The sequence below is a fragment of the Myotis davidii genome, unplaced genomic scaffold, assembly GCF_000327345.1.
Source record: "Myotis davidii unplaced genomic scaffold, ASM32734v1 scaffold760, whole genome shotgun sequence".
NCBI classification, from domain to species: Eukaryota; Metazoa; Chordata; class Mammalia; order Chiroptera; family Vespertilionidae; genus Myotis; species Myotis davidii.
In genome coordinates, this window is record NW_006292088.1 from 231,091 (window position 1) to 247,384 (window position 16,294).

At 42.4% G+C, this 16,294-nt stretch overlaps 1 pseudogene; it reads right to left on the minus strand.

Moving 5' to 3' along the window:
* Positions 1-412: 412 nt before the first annotated feature.
* Positions 413-16,287, minus strand: LOC102754631 (annotated as a pseudogene).
* Between the last annotated feature and the right edge of the window lie 7 nt (positions 16,288-16,294).

Consider the following 16,294-nt stretch of genomic DNA (forward strand, 5'->3'; position numbering starts at 1 on the left):
GGGGGTGTTTATGGTTTTTGTGGTATATGTGGCAGTGTCTCTGGGGTTGGGAAATTTAAGAATGAGAACACAAATAGAACAAGATAAACAAAGAAAGGAATGATCAAGATTAATGGGGGCTCTAACTGGATCCACTTTGCCATTGTTCCCCCCTCCCAGGCCCTCAGTAATCACATGAGACTTCAGGAATGCATCACACAGTTATGATTAAATGATATATCACACAGAACTGATTTGTTAACTATTGCCCCTCCCTTGCCCACTGCCTCTAGCATATTCCCTAGAGTAGTACAGGCAGGGAAGACCTAACTATTGGGAGGAATCTCTAACACTTTTCCAGGGTACAATTCTGGCTAGCCCCAAAATGTGTCCTTCTCTTAAGGGTTTTGGGAAACTAGATACTTCAATTTTATTAGTGCCAGCGATTTTTGTTTGGAGAAAATTCAGCTCCAGGATCTGCACAGTTGAATGCAGGAGGTGTTCCACCAATTGTTCCTATTCCTTCCATTGTAGCAGTGTGGCCAAAACATTTGGTAGTTGGTAGGGGCAATCTCAAGGTTCCATCTGGCATCATAGTGGAAGTTTCTAGAGGAGCTGAGGTATCAGCTGGCATAGGAGCAGGGGGCATGGCACTTCTGTTGTTTATGCCCATAGCACCTCCCATAGCCATATGGCCCATTTGTATCTCCTGCTCCCTGGCATCAGGGAAGAAACCCTTGAATTCTTCCTGCTGTCATGGCATCTCTTCTTCATGTTGTCTGTGCTCCTCCCCTGGCCTGAGCTCCAACCACTTTCGTTTTTGCACTTCTTGATTGTACAGTTTTTCAATCCTCCAAAGTCTTTCATAATGCCTCATCAAATCCTGCCTCATTAGCATGACTTGGTGCTCATGGTGAGCAGCCTCCATCTCCAGTTTTTTGAGCTTCCTTGATGTTGTAATACACTTGGTCCTGTTGCTGCTTCTCCATCTCAATGAATGCCTTCCAGTGATTGGCATACTCATACTCAAAGGAGCCAGGCTGTGCAAACCTAGGTGGCTCCTCCCTCTCCTTGTGAAATTGCTGGTTCTTCATAACCAGCTTCTCTGGAAGTCCTCCTTCATCATCTAACTGGTCCATCTAACTGCTCCACAGTCACAGGCAGAGGAAATGTGGTAAACAGGAAGGAGCCTTCACTGCTTCTGCCCAGAGCTTTCCAAGCAGCTGTCTTCCCTGAGAATTAGACAATGCCTTTTGCTGAGGGCCTTCCTCAATGATCCACAATAACTATGGCCCTCTCCATCTGGCTGAACAAAAAAAAAGGCTTCCTCAGGCAGTTTGTTGGACACATACTGAGGAAGGTTTCATACTGGATACACTATGGCAGGCAAAGTACACATGCAGCTGCTTTCCACGGAGTGGCATGTTGTCCAGCTCTACTTTAGCAATTTCTGCTAGAGTTTGTGTTTCCAAGCAGATAAAGCCAAAGCCCTTATCATTATGAATGAAGACTTTGCCTGCCTTCCCATATTTCTCAAATATTCCCTCAATTCCTCCTCAGTGATATCAGGAGGAAGATTGTACACAAAGAGTCAGCTACATTAGGTGAAGGTCTTCTCTCCTGGATCCCTAAAATTCTTCAGGTTAATAGTCAAGCCTTCATTTTGGCTGCTAGCTTGCTGCCCTTCTGCAGGTATTGGTGCCGGGGTTGGCTGCTGCTGTTGCTGCTATAGTGATGATGATGCTTCCTTGGAGTATAGTTTTGCTTCTCCAAGTTAAAGGTTTTATTCTCCTTTTTGCACCCCTCTATCTACTGTTCTCACCTCAGACTAATGGTGACCAGAACTAGTTTCAATAGTCTACAGCAGCGGTTCTTAACCTGTGGGTCGCGACCCCTTTGAGGGTCGAACGCCCCTTTCACAGGAGTCCCCTAAGACCATCAGAAAACACACATATAATTACATATTGTTTTTGTGATTAATAATTATGCTTTAATTATGTTAAATTTCTAACAATGAAAATACATCCTGCATATCAGATATTTACATTACGATTCATAACAGTAGCAAAATTACAGTTATGAAATAGCAAGGAAAATAATTTTATGGTTGGGGGTCACCACAACATGAGGAACTGTATTAAAGGGTCACGGCATTAGGAAGGTTGAGAGCCACTGGTCCACAGGCTTACTTCCAAGTGCCCATAGCTATCACACAGTCCCAGATATCCACTGTGAGGCCTCACTAAAACTAATAATAATTACTATGTATTGAGAAATGACAATGTGCCAGACATTGTGCTAGGTGCTTTATATAAACATTATCTCATTTAGATCTCAAACTTATGAGGTAAGTACTATTATTCTCCTCATTTTATGGATTAAGAAAGTGAAGCTTACAGAGGTTAGATAGATTTTATTAAGGCACAAACTCAAGTCCAGTGCCCTTTCCATTACATCACTCTTTTGTAATAGAGTGATAAGAAAGAAAAGGGTATGCCCTGGCTAGCCAAGGCATATCAACCCTAGCAACCAGAAGATTCTCACATCACATTTTTAAAAACATTTTTATTGATTTTTAGAGTGAGAGGAGGCAGAGAGAGAAACATCAATGTGAGAGAGAAACATGAATCAGCTACCTCCTGCACCAACCACCCCCTGGGGGGATTAAGCCTGCAACACGGGCATGTGCCCTGACTGAGAATGGAACCAGCAATCTTTTGGTACACGGGACAACCCCTAATTAACTGAACCACACTGGTCAGGGCTCATATCATATTTTTCAGAATGAACTTGCCAAATGATCTTAAATCTAACCTAAGACAGACTCCACTGATGGTCCAAAGGAAACTATAAAGATGTTTCTTATCATGGATATGGGTAAAAGGAGAGTTTGGGTTTAACAAGAAGTTTATAGGTGCTTTTAGATGAGGAAACTATAACACATATTTTCTGTGGTAATTTCAAGTGATTTTTGAATTTGCACTTTATTTCTTTTTTTAAATATATTTTATTGATTTTTTACAGAGAGGAAGGGAGAGGGATAGAGAGTTAGAAATATTGAGGAGAGAAAAAAATTGATCAGCTGCATCCTGCACACCCCCTACTGGGGATATGCCCTCAACCAAGGTACATGCCCTTGACTGGAATTGAACCTAGGACTCTTCAGTCCACAGGCCGACGCTCTATCCACTGAGCCAAACCAGTTAGGGCTGCACTTTATTTCTATCTAGCCCCTTCCATGATCAATCTGTTACGGAGCTTTAATGCCAACATTGCTTTCATAATCTCTTTACTGATACATCAGTCTGAAGAGTGGCACAAGATTTGAGGGGCACTAAGAAAACTTTAGGATTTGTACTTATCCCCCTATTAAATTGCAAGTCCTCTAAAAGGGTAGACTATTGTCACTTCTTGAATAATCACACAATTTCTTATTGGGATTAGTTCATCTCATTGTTTTCCAATATGAAGGCTAAGAACCATGATTATAGGTCATGTTGGATGAAGAATTAGGGGCAAAAGACAAGCTGCAATTGGGATGCTGGAAGGGAGTCACCAAGAGAAGCCTAGGCTCCTTCTCAAATTTATTTATGGTCAGTGCTGGCCCTCAGCACATGTCTTTCTGTATGGCTAATGGATATAGAGCTCAAACTAAGACCACATTGTCTATGATTTGTAGGAAGTTGAAGGAGGATATATATATATATGTATATATATATACCTTGAGGAAGCTCACCCCTGCTGACCCACCCGGAGAAGGGCTTGGTTTCAAGGTTGAGCAGTAAACAGGGCTTATACCAAGTATTTCACACTCTCTCACCTAGATCTCCCTGTGCTAAACAAGATGGATGGCTGATATCAAGTGGGATTTACAGCCAGAAAAAGGCATTTTCCTCTGTTTATTTACTTTTCAATAAAACTAAGTAGCCCACAAGAGAGTAAAACTAGTGATTCTGCCCCTCTTTGGTATGCACTAGGTTTGGTATTATACCCTGAAAGACATAGTCTTGGCCATCAACTTCCCTATCTTCAAATCATAGAATGACAGAGCTGTAGGAAGACTCCTAATTCACATAATTCCACCCTTAGTTGCACAAACAAGGGACAGAGCAGCTCAGAGAAAGAGATGGATTTGCTCAAGGTCATAAAGTGAGTTAATTGTGGGCTAAAGCCCAGATGTCCTGATTCCTGGATGAGTACTCTTCCAATCCACCACATTGTAACCTCATCAATGGCAGTCCTCCAATGAGGGCCTCTTGGCTTACATCTGTTTCAGGTTCCAAAGTATTCTCCTAGCTGACTTTTGGGGCTCACTTTGTAATCCAAGGCCGTTTGGACAGTGCCTCAGTGTCATCCTGGATTGTTCTTCCCAGATCAACTGCGATACAGGCCAGGATAGAACAGTGCCACAAAATCAGTCCCCCTGGCCTCTGCACTATGAGTAAAGGAAAATGAATGTCTCTGTCTTCTGTCTAGGGCTCTCAGATTGCTGAGCAGATGTCTGTCTTAAAATGACTCCTTAGATACTAGGCAGAGAAAATATTGGTTACATGTCCTGGTAAGGGAACACAAGCTTTTATAGTGCCAAAGAGCCACTGTTGCCTACCTCCCCCTCTCCCCCACAGGACCAAATGTACAAAATGTTGAATTTTCCTTGTCAAAGATATGTACAGAGTTCACTACTTGAAACATTCTGGTTAGCCCTCTGTTATTGGAAAATTTGCTTTTAAGTTCAAGCTTGAGCTCTTCTCAGAAGACCTTACCTGTTCTTCTACCAGGCACTAGACTCCCGACACAGTTTTTCCATTCAAATGAAATAACCAGTATTTCCCCAGTCCTGACCAAAAAAAAAAGAAAATATGTCATTTTGTTTAGCCTTCTGTATTCCATATATTTGCATGCTTCTCCTCCCTGAACCCACCAGGCTGTGGCAACGAATGGGCACTATTTTTGGAGCTAACCTAAGTGAAAGGACAGTGGCACTGGAGTGAGGAATTTGAAAAGGGATTCCTATGTCTCTGGTGCTAGGCTCGGCTCCTATTTCACTCTAAGCCTCAACTCAGTAAAAGTAATCATCTGGTGTTGCTGCCTAATGCTGGAGATGCTTAGTTCCTGCTGGGTCTACTTTCAACAGCTCAAATAGTAGCAGGGTACACAAGTTGGAACATGTTCCTCAGGAAGGGCACATGACATTTGGCTAATCACTTAGCAGGGCCAAAACTATTTCTCCCTGGAGGCTGACAGCTGCTCTGCTGAGGCCCTCTGGACAAGCTAGGCAGCCTTCCAAGATGGGAAAGGCCATTTATTCTCCACTATCACCTTCTACCATCAAAAAAAAGAAGCTAGAGTGAGGCTGTCTTCTTACATAGTTCAAGTTAGGGATGGCCCTACATATACTCTATGTGATTCAAGGTATATGCCTAGGACCAGCTTTAGGCAAAGCTGAAAGAGGTGACCATTCACATATTCTGATATAATGGCTTTCCAGTAGGGCTGTAATTATCTCTCCTCCCAAGCCATTATGCTGACAGAAATCTTAGACCAGATATGTAAGTTATGGATTCTGGCATCCCCACCATTTCCTTGTAAGGGAAACTATATGGCCCATGGTTCTTGCTGAAGAAAGTAGCCCTAGACTATTCTTTGAAACTTGAATGGTTACTTCTTTAGTCATGGATGAACATCTGACCTGAGGGCACTGAAGCTATTAAATGGTGGATGACTTTGTATGAAGTGGACTAGCTAGAAAGCCATGCTTAATAGGGCAATGGGAAGTAGCTAGGACATATCCTTGGAATGCAAGTATGAAAATACTGAGATTTTTTAAAATATATTTTTATTGATTTTTTACAGAGAAGAAGGGAGAGGTATAGAGAGTTAGAAACACCAATGAGAGAGAGAAACATTGATCAGCTGCCTCCTGCACACCCCCTACTGGGGATGTGCCCACAACCAAGGTACATGCCCTTGACCAGAATCGAACCTGGGACCCTTCAGTCCACAGGTCGGCGCTCTGTCCACTGAGCCAAACCAGTTAGGGCGAGGTTTTTAATTCGTTGGTAGCAGAAGTATAAATAAAAAGGTACTAGACCAAAGCAGAGAACAACTGCAGTGTTGTTGCTTTTTAATGGAAGAACACTTGATACAGTTCCAGCTATTGAAGAGAAGAGATTCAATTCCTAAAAACTCTCTTAGTTCCTGAATGATGCCAAATCCTGAGTTCCCCTTAGGAGTTTTGAAGTGACATTTATTTGTCTTCATGTAGTTGGGGATGAGGCTGAAATATGCAAAAGGGATCCTTCTCTTGAGGGTAATGGGGAAAAACTCAGCACCAGTGGACTTTTTTCCCCCCTTGGAACTCAACTTACACTCTTGGTAAGCCCACCAATTTCGTGCATGTCATATAAAAGTCCCATCCTCAGTCCTTTTCTCTAATTCCATCCATCTGCCCAATTCTAGTCCAAGACTGATCATCACTTGATGTGGCCAGCTTCCCAGGAGGGTGACAGAAGATCATCCTCTCTCTTTCTGAGTATTCCAACCCAGATCAATCCAATCAGGCAGTATACAGGAGACTTCTGTCACCTTGCCTATAGTGGGGGCATACCAACTTAGCTTTTGCCTTTAGATCTAGGCCAACATGATTGAAGATGCCCAACTCAATTTTCAGGCCTTACACATGGTCCCCACACTGACTAATGTGGGCACCAAGAGGGGTTGGACACAAAGCCAGTGTTGATTTGTGGCAGCTCCAGAGGCCTTTCATGGCATAATAATTATCCTTCCAAGCCTCTTGCCACAAATAGCTAGCATGAGTGATTTTGCAGTATTTTTAAAAGTTGCATAGACAGTCCATTTTTGGGCTTGGTGTTGTGGACAGAATTGTGAAAGAACCCTACCTATCCCAGATTTTACCAAAAGCCAACCCTATCATCTTTTTTTCAGTCTGGGATGAATTAGCCTGTGTGGGGAAGCAGAGAAAGATAAATGATACAAGGCCACTGTTTGCAAACCTCTGGCAATACTTGGTGGAAAATATTTGTGACAGATATTTGTACCATCATATGGTGAGAGCCCAATAGACTTTCTTCTAGAAAAAGAACCTAGATTTTAGTCTCCCTCAAGTAGGCCCATCTGAACCAGTTTTTGAAATTCACCCCTCCATTTTTGATATTTATGATGGAGATTGGCTTGGCCTGCAGTGATGGAGAAAGGGTGCTCTAGGTGACATCTCTAGAATCTTTGCAGATAGTGGGAGAAATGGCCATGGAAGTTATAGGATGATTCCAGGACCCAAGGGACTAAGCCAAATCTCGTTTCACTGCTGAATCCACAAATCAAAAATCAATTTTGTAGCTTCAGTTACAGAAAAAGTGAAAACTTTAAAGTTATGTAACTCTTGATTTTTCTTAATGTACTGAAATTTCACTGAAAATTCTGGAGATAGAGGAAGGGAAGAAGAAAGCATTGAAACTGAACAAATCAATCACACACAAAATAATGTTGCACATATTTCTTGGACTTATCTCTACCACTTATGAATTGGGCAAGGATGAAATGACATCTTGGTTTCATAATTGAAGAGTTCATATGCCCTCTTGCTTTATCTCCACTTACTGTTTGAGTTTGGCTTTAAAGGGATTTATGTGACACTTCTCCTAGAACAGTGGTTGGCAAACTGCGGCTTGCAAGCCACATGCAGCTCTTTGGCCCCTTGAGTGTGGCTCTTCCACAAAATACCGACTTCTGCGCATGGGCCACGAAGTTTCAATCGCACTGTACATGCGTGCCTGCATGTGGTATTTTGTGGAAGAGCCCCACTCAAGGGGCCAAAGAGCCGCATGTGGCTTGCCAGCTGCAGTTTTCCGACCACTGTCCTAAAATATCTGATTAGCTTACATTTTATAGTCAAAAGCAGATAGGGAGTCACCTGTGGCAAGGCCAGGTTTAATAACCCTGTTCTAGACAAGAGGAGCCATTGGCCAAAGGGTTATTCCTTCCTTCCTGAGCCCTCATAACCCATATGAGCTTGTTTGCCTCCCTAACTGGGCCAGAAACCTGGGATCCATGTCCTATTCAGCGGTCCCAAGAATAGCTTCATTTGTCAGTGGTCCTACTCTCCGAAGTACCCATTACTAGATACATGAAATCAGGTTTAATTTTAGAAGCACAGAACATCTGAGCCAGAAAAGTCCTTAAAAATCAACTTTCCCAGAAGAATGTGAAAAACAACTATAGAACAAATCATAAGAATTATCATATTACCATTGTGCAACCATCTTAATAACGGATTCAGGCAATGATCAACAATATATGCTGAAACTTTAGGGCACAAGACCATGTTAGTTTGATTTTTTTTATGGTGGTGTCTGCCCACTTTCTCCACTGTCACTGTATCTTTTCCCCTTTGAAATTTCAAACCTAACATCACTGGCAATGGAGCAAATTTATGTATGTGGCTCTTAATGTAATAAGTCGGTAAGGACACCTTATTTATGTAACATCTTTAAAATTAAAAGCCAAGAAAAAAGTACCTTTTTTGTAAAAATTGGGAAATTGATACCCAAAGAGGAGAAGGAACTGAATAAAAGAGTGGAATTAGCCTCCTAGTGTGCCATCTAGTTCCAACCATGATGATGTTGCTGTTGATACATTTCTTTTTTTTAACAAACATTTTTATGAGTTCCTGTTATGTCCTAGGTATTGTGCTTGGCACTCTGGAGTAATCAGTGAATAAACAAAAGATCTCTGCCTTCATAGGGCTTAAATTTATCTTCATATTTTTTAAAATATATTTTTATTGATTTCACAAAGGAAGGGAGAGGGGGAGAGAGAGAGAAAAATCAATGATGAGAGAGAATCATTGATCGGCTGCCTCCTGCATACCCCACACTGGGGATGGAGCTTGCAACGCAGGCATGTGCCCTGATTGAGCCCTGCAAGCCGGCATGTGCCCTTGACTGAAATCGACCCCAGGACCCTTCAGCTCACAGGCCGATGCTCTATCCACTGAGACAAACCAGCCAGGGCTATCTTCATATTTTTTATCTCTACTCTCTTCATTCCCATTCTCATCCTTGCCATTTCATTGTATTTAGCACCTTTCAAATTTGTGGTCCTTTGCAGAGAGACTCCTAAGTGGATATATCTCCAGGACATGGCACAGAGTAAGTGCTTAATAAATAGTTGTTGAATTAATGAATGTGCATGTGTGTGTGCACAGGTTAAGACTGAGTGTATATCGCCACTCCATGTCTGCACTTTAGCTCAATTTATTCCCCCTTCTTGGAATAGCATCTCCACTTCTTTACCCTGTAAGGAAGCCTCATTTCTTCAATGACATCTTCCCAAGAGGATCTACCCTCTTAACAACTATAGTGTTTACCACTCATTTGATTCTCATCACACACAGTATTATGGCAGTTTGGGGATTATTGTTTGGTTATTTTATTTTATTTTTTAAACTTCATTTATTTTCTCTTCATTTTATTTCTTCCATCATCATTTATCCCCCACTATACCATCTTCCACCTCCACTGATACCCCTCCTGCTCTTCAATCACCACACTGTTGTCCATGTCCATGAGTCCTTTCTAATTTTCTTTCTTTTTTGCTCAATGCCTCCAACCCCCACAATAACCCAGAGCTGTTCTCCTGCTCTCTATCTGTGAGTCTGTCTCTATTTTGCTTGTTAGTTCAGTTTGTTCATTAAATTCCACATATGAGTGAAATCATATAGTACTAGTCTTTCTTTGACTGGTTTGTTTCACTTAACATAATATTCTCCAGGCCCATCCATGCTATTGCAAAGGGTAAAATTTTCTTCCTTTTTATGGCCAAGTAGTATTCCATTGTGTAAATGTACCATAGCTGCTTTATCATTTACTGATGGACACTTGGGCTGCTTCCAAATCTTGGCTATTATAAATAATTCTGCAATGAACATAGGGGTGCATATATTTTTTTCATCTCAGCTCTGTCATTTGCTGGCTGTGTGACTTTAATCAAGTTACTGAACCTCTAGTCCCTAGTTTCTATCTATCAAAGAGAATAATAATGGTACTACCTCTAAGAATATTTTGAAGATTAAATGGAGTGATGCATGCAGAGCACTTAGAACAGTGACTGGCACTTAGTTGGTGCTCTGTCAGTGATAGGAGAGAAATTTCCAAATCAAAATATTGGGGCACTGGGGGAATTCTAAAATGGCAGCAGAGTAAGTGGAAGCTACACTGACACTCTCCTAGTACTAAACTGGAATTACAACTAAAATACAGAAAAAACATCCTGAATAATCAACTGAGGACTAGCTGGAGAGAACCTTGATAACCAAGGATGGAAAGTGGATACCGCATAGAGACTGGTAGGAAGGGCAGAGGCAAGAAAGGGCTGACTGAGCTCCCACAGGCAGCAACTGAAGTTCCAGAGGCATATTTCAGCTGTGAGGGTTCCCACTGAGAACTCTAGGGTATAAACCCCAAGCTGGGCCCTCAGCTCAGAGCACCCAAACTGAGAAGGGTGCCCACATAGCATCCAGCTGTGAAAAGCAGCAGGGTTATGTCTTCCAGAGAGAGATGGCTGGAAATGCAGGAACCCTCTTAAAGGGTCAATGCACAAAATTCCCTGTGCAGCCACTCACCTTGGGATCCAGCAGAGGGAGGACAGAGTGGACTAGAGCTGTGTGAGCAGAAGCCAGGGATGGGGGCTCTGGGGTTAGAGCTCAGAAGGCAGCCATCCCAGTTTCCTATGCTGAACCATTTCCTCATACTGCAGAGGACATCTTTCTCCAGCAGACCTTTACCATCTAGGCAGCTTTTACCTTGGGGGTGAAGCAATTGCCCCACCCTATTAGGAAACCTCTTGCCCACCCAGCGGTCAATAGCCTGCAGATAGAGGTGGATCTCTGGAGCCTTTGAGTATGTGCCTGATCTCCTTCTGGGCCTGGAGATAGGAAAAGCAGACATTGGTGCACATTTTGGTCCTTTCCAAAGGCACCCAGCCCCAGCAGAGAGAGCCACAAACTGTGGATTGCTGATAGCTCCACACAGGGTACTCAGGGCCAGTTACAAACAGCTTCTGACATTGTCCTGTCCTAGAGATTTGGAGTCATAGATCTACCTAATACATAGACACAAATCCAAACAGGCAGCCAAAATGGGGAAGTAAAAAAAAAAAAAGGCTCCAAATTAAAGAACAAGAGAATTGTCAAGAAGAAAAGCTAAATGAAATGGAGATAAGAAATTTATCAGATATAGAGTTCAGAATAATGATGGCAAGGATGCTCAACAGCATGAACAAAGATATAGTAATTATGAAAAGAGACTAGTCAGAAATGTAGAATAACATTGGGCCCAGCTGGAACGGCTCAGTGATTGAACGTCGACCTATGAACCAAGAGGAAATAGTTCGAATTCCTGGTCAGGGCACATGCCTAGGTGGTGGGCTCGATCCTCAATGTGGGGCATGCAGGAGGCAACTGATAAATGATTCTCTCTCATCATTGATGTTTCTATTTGTCTCTCCCTCTTCCTTCCTTCCTCTCTGAAATCAGTAATAATTTTTTTAACATTAAAAAAAGACCACATTAGAAGGAATACACAGGAGATTAGGGGAAGGTGAGGATTGGATCAGTAAATTAGAAGACAGGGTAGAAAAATCCACTCAATCAGAGAACCAAAAAATAAAAATAATAATAAAAACAATGAAAAAACAGGAGGGAGCTGTGTGTGGGAAACCATGAAACAATATTCACATCATAGGAATGCCAGAAGGTGATGACAGTGAGCAAGGGATAGCGAACCTGTTTGAAGGAATAATGGCAGAAACTTCCCTAATCTGGTGAAGGAAAAAGACACAGGAGTTCAGGAAGCACAGGGAGTCCCAAGCAAGGATACCCCAAACAGGCCATATCCAGACACATCATAATTAAAATGCCAAAAATTAAAGACAAAGAATCTTAAAGGCAGCAAGAGAAAAGCAATTTGCTACCTACAAAGGAGCTCCTATAAGGCTATTTGCTGATTTTTTTTACCAGGAACTCTACAGGCCAGAAGGAAATGGCATGAAGTATTCAAGGTAATGAAAAACAAGGATCTGAAATCAAGATTATTATATTCAGCAAGGCTATCATTCAAAATAGATGGTGAAATAAAGAGCTTCCCAGACCAAAAAAATAAAATAAAAAGAAAAGAAAAGGGCTAAAGGAGTTTATCATCACCAAAGTAGCACTGCAAGAAATGCTAAAAGGACTACTGTAATGCTACCATCAACAAATGACAAGTGCTGGTGAGGATGTGGAGAAAAAGGAACCCTAGTATACTGCTGGTGGGAATGCAGACTGATGCAGTCACTATGGAAAACAGTATGGAGTTACCTCCAAAAATTAAATGTGGAACTGCCATTTGAACCAGTGATCCCACTTCTAGGAATATATCTTAAGAAACCCAAAACACCAATCAGAAAGAATGTATGCACCCCTATGTTCATAGCAGTATAATTTACAATGGCTAAAATCTGGAAACAGCCCAAGTGCCCATCAGTAGATGAATGGATAAAAAAGCTGTGATACATTTACACCATAGAATACTATACAGCAGTAAAAAAGAATTATTTCTTACCCTTTGAGATAGCATGGAGAGACCTGGAGAATATTATGCTAAGCAAAATAATCCAGTCAGAGAAAGATAAGCATCACATGATCTCACTCATATGTGGAATCTAATGAACAAAATAAACTGATGAACAAAATAGATACAGAGATGTAGAAGCATGAAGCAGACTGTTGAATCTCAGAGGGAAGGTCGGGGTGGGAGATCAACCAAAGAACTTGTATGCATATATGCATAACCCACAGACACAGACAAGCCATGGACTTCAGAACTATTGGTGAAGGCCTGGGGTAGGGGATGATGGCAGGATAGAAGGGATCAATGGGGGAAAAACATGGGCATGTGTAATACTTTCAACAATAAAGATTTTTAAAAAAATATTGGGACACTAAAGAACACATGTCCTTTGGGGGATTCAGGATTTTAGAATGTTTGAGATTGGTACTTTTCTAGAAAAGTCAGTTTCTGTGCCTAGGAAATAGCTTGCATTCTGCTCTTTGCCACCTAGTCTTGAAAACTCTGCCCAATGGCTTGATCAAGTGCAAATTTACCTCTTATTGGGGAAAAATTAGACTCAAAGACATTAGGACCTGGCAGGAAGCTCAGAATGTAGCTAATGCAATCAACCTCCTCCCCACCTTCATGCATAACCACCCAAAGGACCCAGAAGCTCAGAAAAAGAAAGTGTATTGCTCAAAGTTACACATTAATCTCATAGTGGAACATTGGTTTCTTCCTCGTAATCTTTCCCCTGAGCCTTTATAAGTAAGGGTTTAAAAAGAAAATGTGTGCAGCACAAAACAGATTGTTAAAAAACCACAAATCCAGGACACTTAAGCTATTACCTCAGGGTCTCGACTTCAGAACTATTGAAATTTTGTGCCAGATAACTCTTTGTTGTGGGGATTTCCTTGTGCATTGTAAGATGTTTAGCAGCATCCCTGGCCTCTACCTAACAGATGCCAATAGTAAAAATGTTTCCAACATTGCTGGATGCTCTATGCAGCGAGGGGCTAGGGGCAAATGGCAAAATCACCTCAGGTTGAGAACCATTGCTGAATAGGAGGAGCACTGCAAACTCAGCTTCCTCCTTGGCCATCTTCTGAACTCTTAACTATACTGTCTCCAGTGGTGATATAAGCTAGCCCCATGGTTGATGGCTCCCATGTGTGCATCTCTAGCTTTGACCTCGCCTACCCACTCTTGTTTCATATATTCACTGCCTATTTGACATCTTTCTTGCACATGTCATTGGCATCTCAGACAGTATGTTCAATACCAAACTCCTCATTCTTGACTCTGCCCTTTTCTCATCTTATTCTTGCTCATATTCATTCATTCATTCATTCATTCATTCATTCATTCCAGCATTATACAATATTACAAACCTACTTTATGAACTTCCTGTGGCTGCTATAACAGATTACCACAAACTTGGTAAGGCTTAAAACAATAGAAATTTATTCTCTTATAGTTCTGAAGGCTAGAAGTCCCAAATCAAGGTCTCAGTAGAACTGTGCTCTCTCCAAAGGCTTTAGGAGAGTCTTTCCTTGCCTCTTTCAATTTATGGTAGTTACAGGCATGTCCTGACTTGTGACTGTGTCACTCCAGTCTCTGTATTCATATAGCCTTCTCATTTTCCTCTCTCCTCTGTATGTCTCTTGTAAGGACACTTCTCATTGGATTTAAGGCCCACCCAAATAATTCATATGATCTCATCTCAATATCTTTAACTTAATTACATCTGCAAAGACCCTTTTTCCAAATATGGTCACACTCAGAGGTTCTTTTTTTTAAATCTGCCCAGTGCCACCAAACCCCTGAGCTGGAAGTTAGCTGCCTTTCGGATGGCAAATCTCCCAGGTCACCTAAATGAGAAAACTCCAGCTCCTCATCAGCTGATGAGCCATCTCCTGCCTCATCCATGTGCCCGCAACCAAGGTACATGCCCTTGACTGGAATCGAACCTGGGACCTTTCAGTTGGCAGGCCTACACTCTATCCACTGAGCCAAACCGGTTACGGTTACACTCAGAGGTTCTTGAGGTTAGGACATGGACATATATTTTAGGGGCCATTATTCAACTTATCATGCCTATTATGTACCAGGGATGTTATAAGCACTGAGGATGTAGTAGAAAACAAAGCAAAGTACCTGATCTCATAGAAATTATATTATATTATAGGGGTATACATAATAATAGATAGCTATTTAATATATGACCCAGAATATAAAATATAACATGTAATGCCACAATATAATTAACATAATGATAGTATAATATATTATAATATATTATAATATATAATAATAAAAGCATAACATGCTAACTAGACTGGACAGCCAAATGACCTTCCGGATATCATTCTGGATGAAGCTGCAGCAGTGGGGGCCGATGCAGAGGCAGTTAGGGGCGATCAGGCAGGCAGGCGAGTGGGTAGGGGGAATAATTTGTGCACTAGGGGGTGGTGTCCCTCAGCCCAGCCTGCACCCTCTCCAATCTGTAGTGGGCTGTCCAACTGCCCACAGGGATCAGGCCTAAACCGGCAGTCAGACATCTCCCGAGAGGTCCCAGATTGTAAGAGGCTGCAGGCCAGGCTCAGGAACCCTGTGCCCTCCATGCATGAATTTTGTGCACTGGGCCTCTAGTATACATATAAAATGATCAGCTTAACACAGTCTTTTGTTCATATTTCTATGAATCAATAATAATAGTAAAATACTTTTGTAATACAGTATAGGGCAAAAGTAGGTTTACAGTTGTTCATTTGGAAAATAATGCAATAATTAATAATGATATAAGAATAAACTGTGTTTTGCATACTCACAACTGTAAAACTACTTCTGACCAATTCTATATAATATAATATAATCCTATATAATAAAGAGGTAATATGCAAATTGACTGTCATGCCCTCACCCAAGATGGCCGCCCCATGTGGTCACAAGATGGCCATGTCAAGATGGCTGGCAGGGGAAAAGGGCAGTTGAGGGGACCAGGCCTGCAGGGGAGGGTAGTTAGGGGCAAATGGGCTGGCAGGGGAGGGCAGTTGGGGGCAATTGGCTGGCATGGGAGCAGTTAGGGGTCAATAAGGATGAGCAGATAGGGGTGACCAGGCCTGCAGGGGAGGGCAGTTAGGAGCAATTGGGTCTGGAAAAGGAGTGATTAGAGGTGATCAGGCTGGCAGGGGGGTGGTTAGGGGGTGATCAGGCTGGCAGGCAGAAGCAGTTAGGGGCAATCAGGCAGGCAGGCAGATAAGTGGTTGGGAACCAGCAGTCCCGGATTGTGAGAGGGATGTCCAACTGCCGGTTTAGACCCTATACCTATGGAATCAGGCCTAAATTGGCAGTCAAACATCCCCCGAGGTGTGCCAGATTGGAGAGGGTGCAGGCTGGGCTGACGGACAACCCCCCAGTGCAAAAATTTCATGCACTGGGCCTCTAGTATAATATAACTAGAGGCCTAGTGCAATAAATTTGTGCATGGGGGTGGGTATCCCTCAGCCTGGCCTGCAAGAATGCAGTGTTCCATGCCCGGCCTGGCCAACAGCCTTCTGCTGCCAGGCCTCGTCGCAGGAGCAACAACACACCCGGGAACTCTTGTGTTCCATGCCCCCTGCCCAGAGGCCCTTTGTGGCTGGGGTGTAACACTTGCCTTGTCGCTGCAGCGATGAAGCAAGCATTCGGCCAGGCTGCTCATGCTGCTC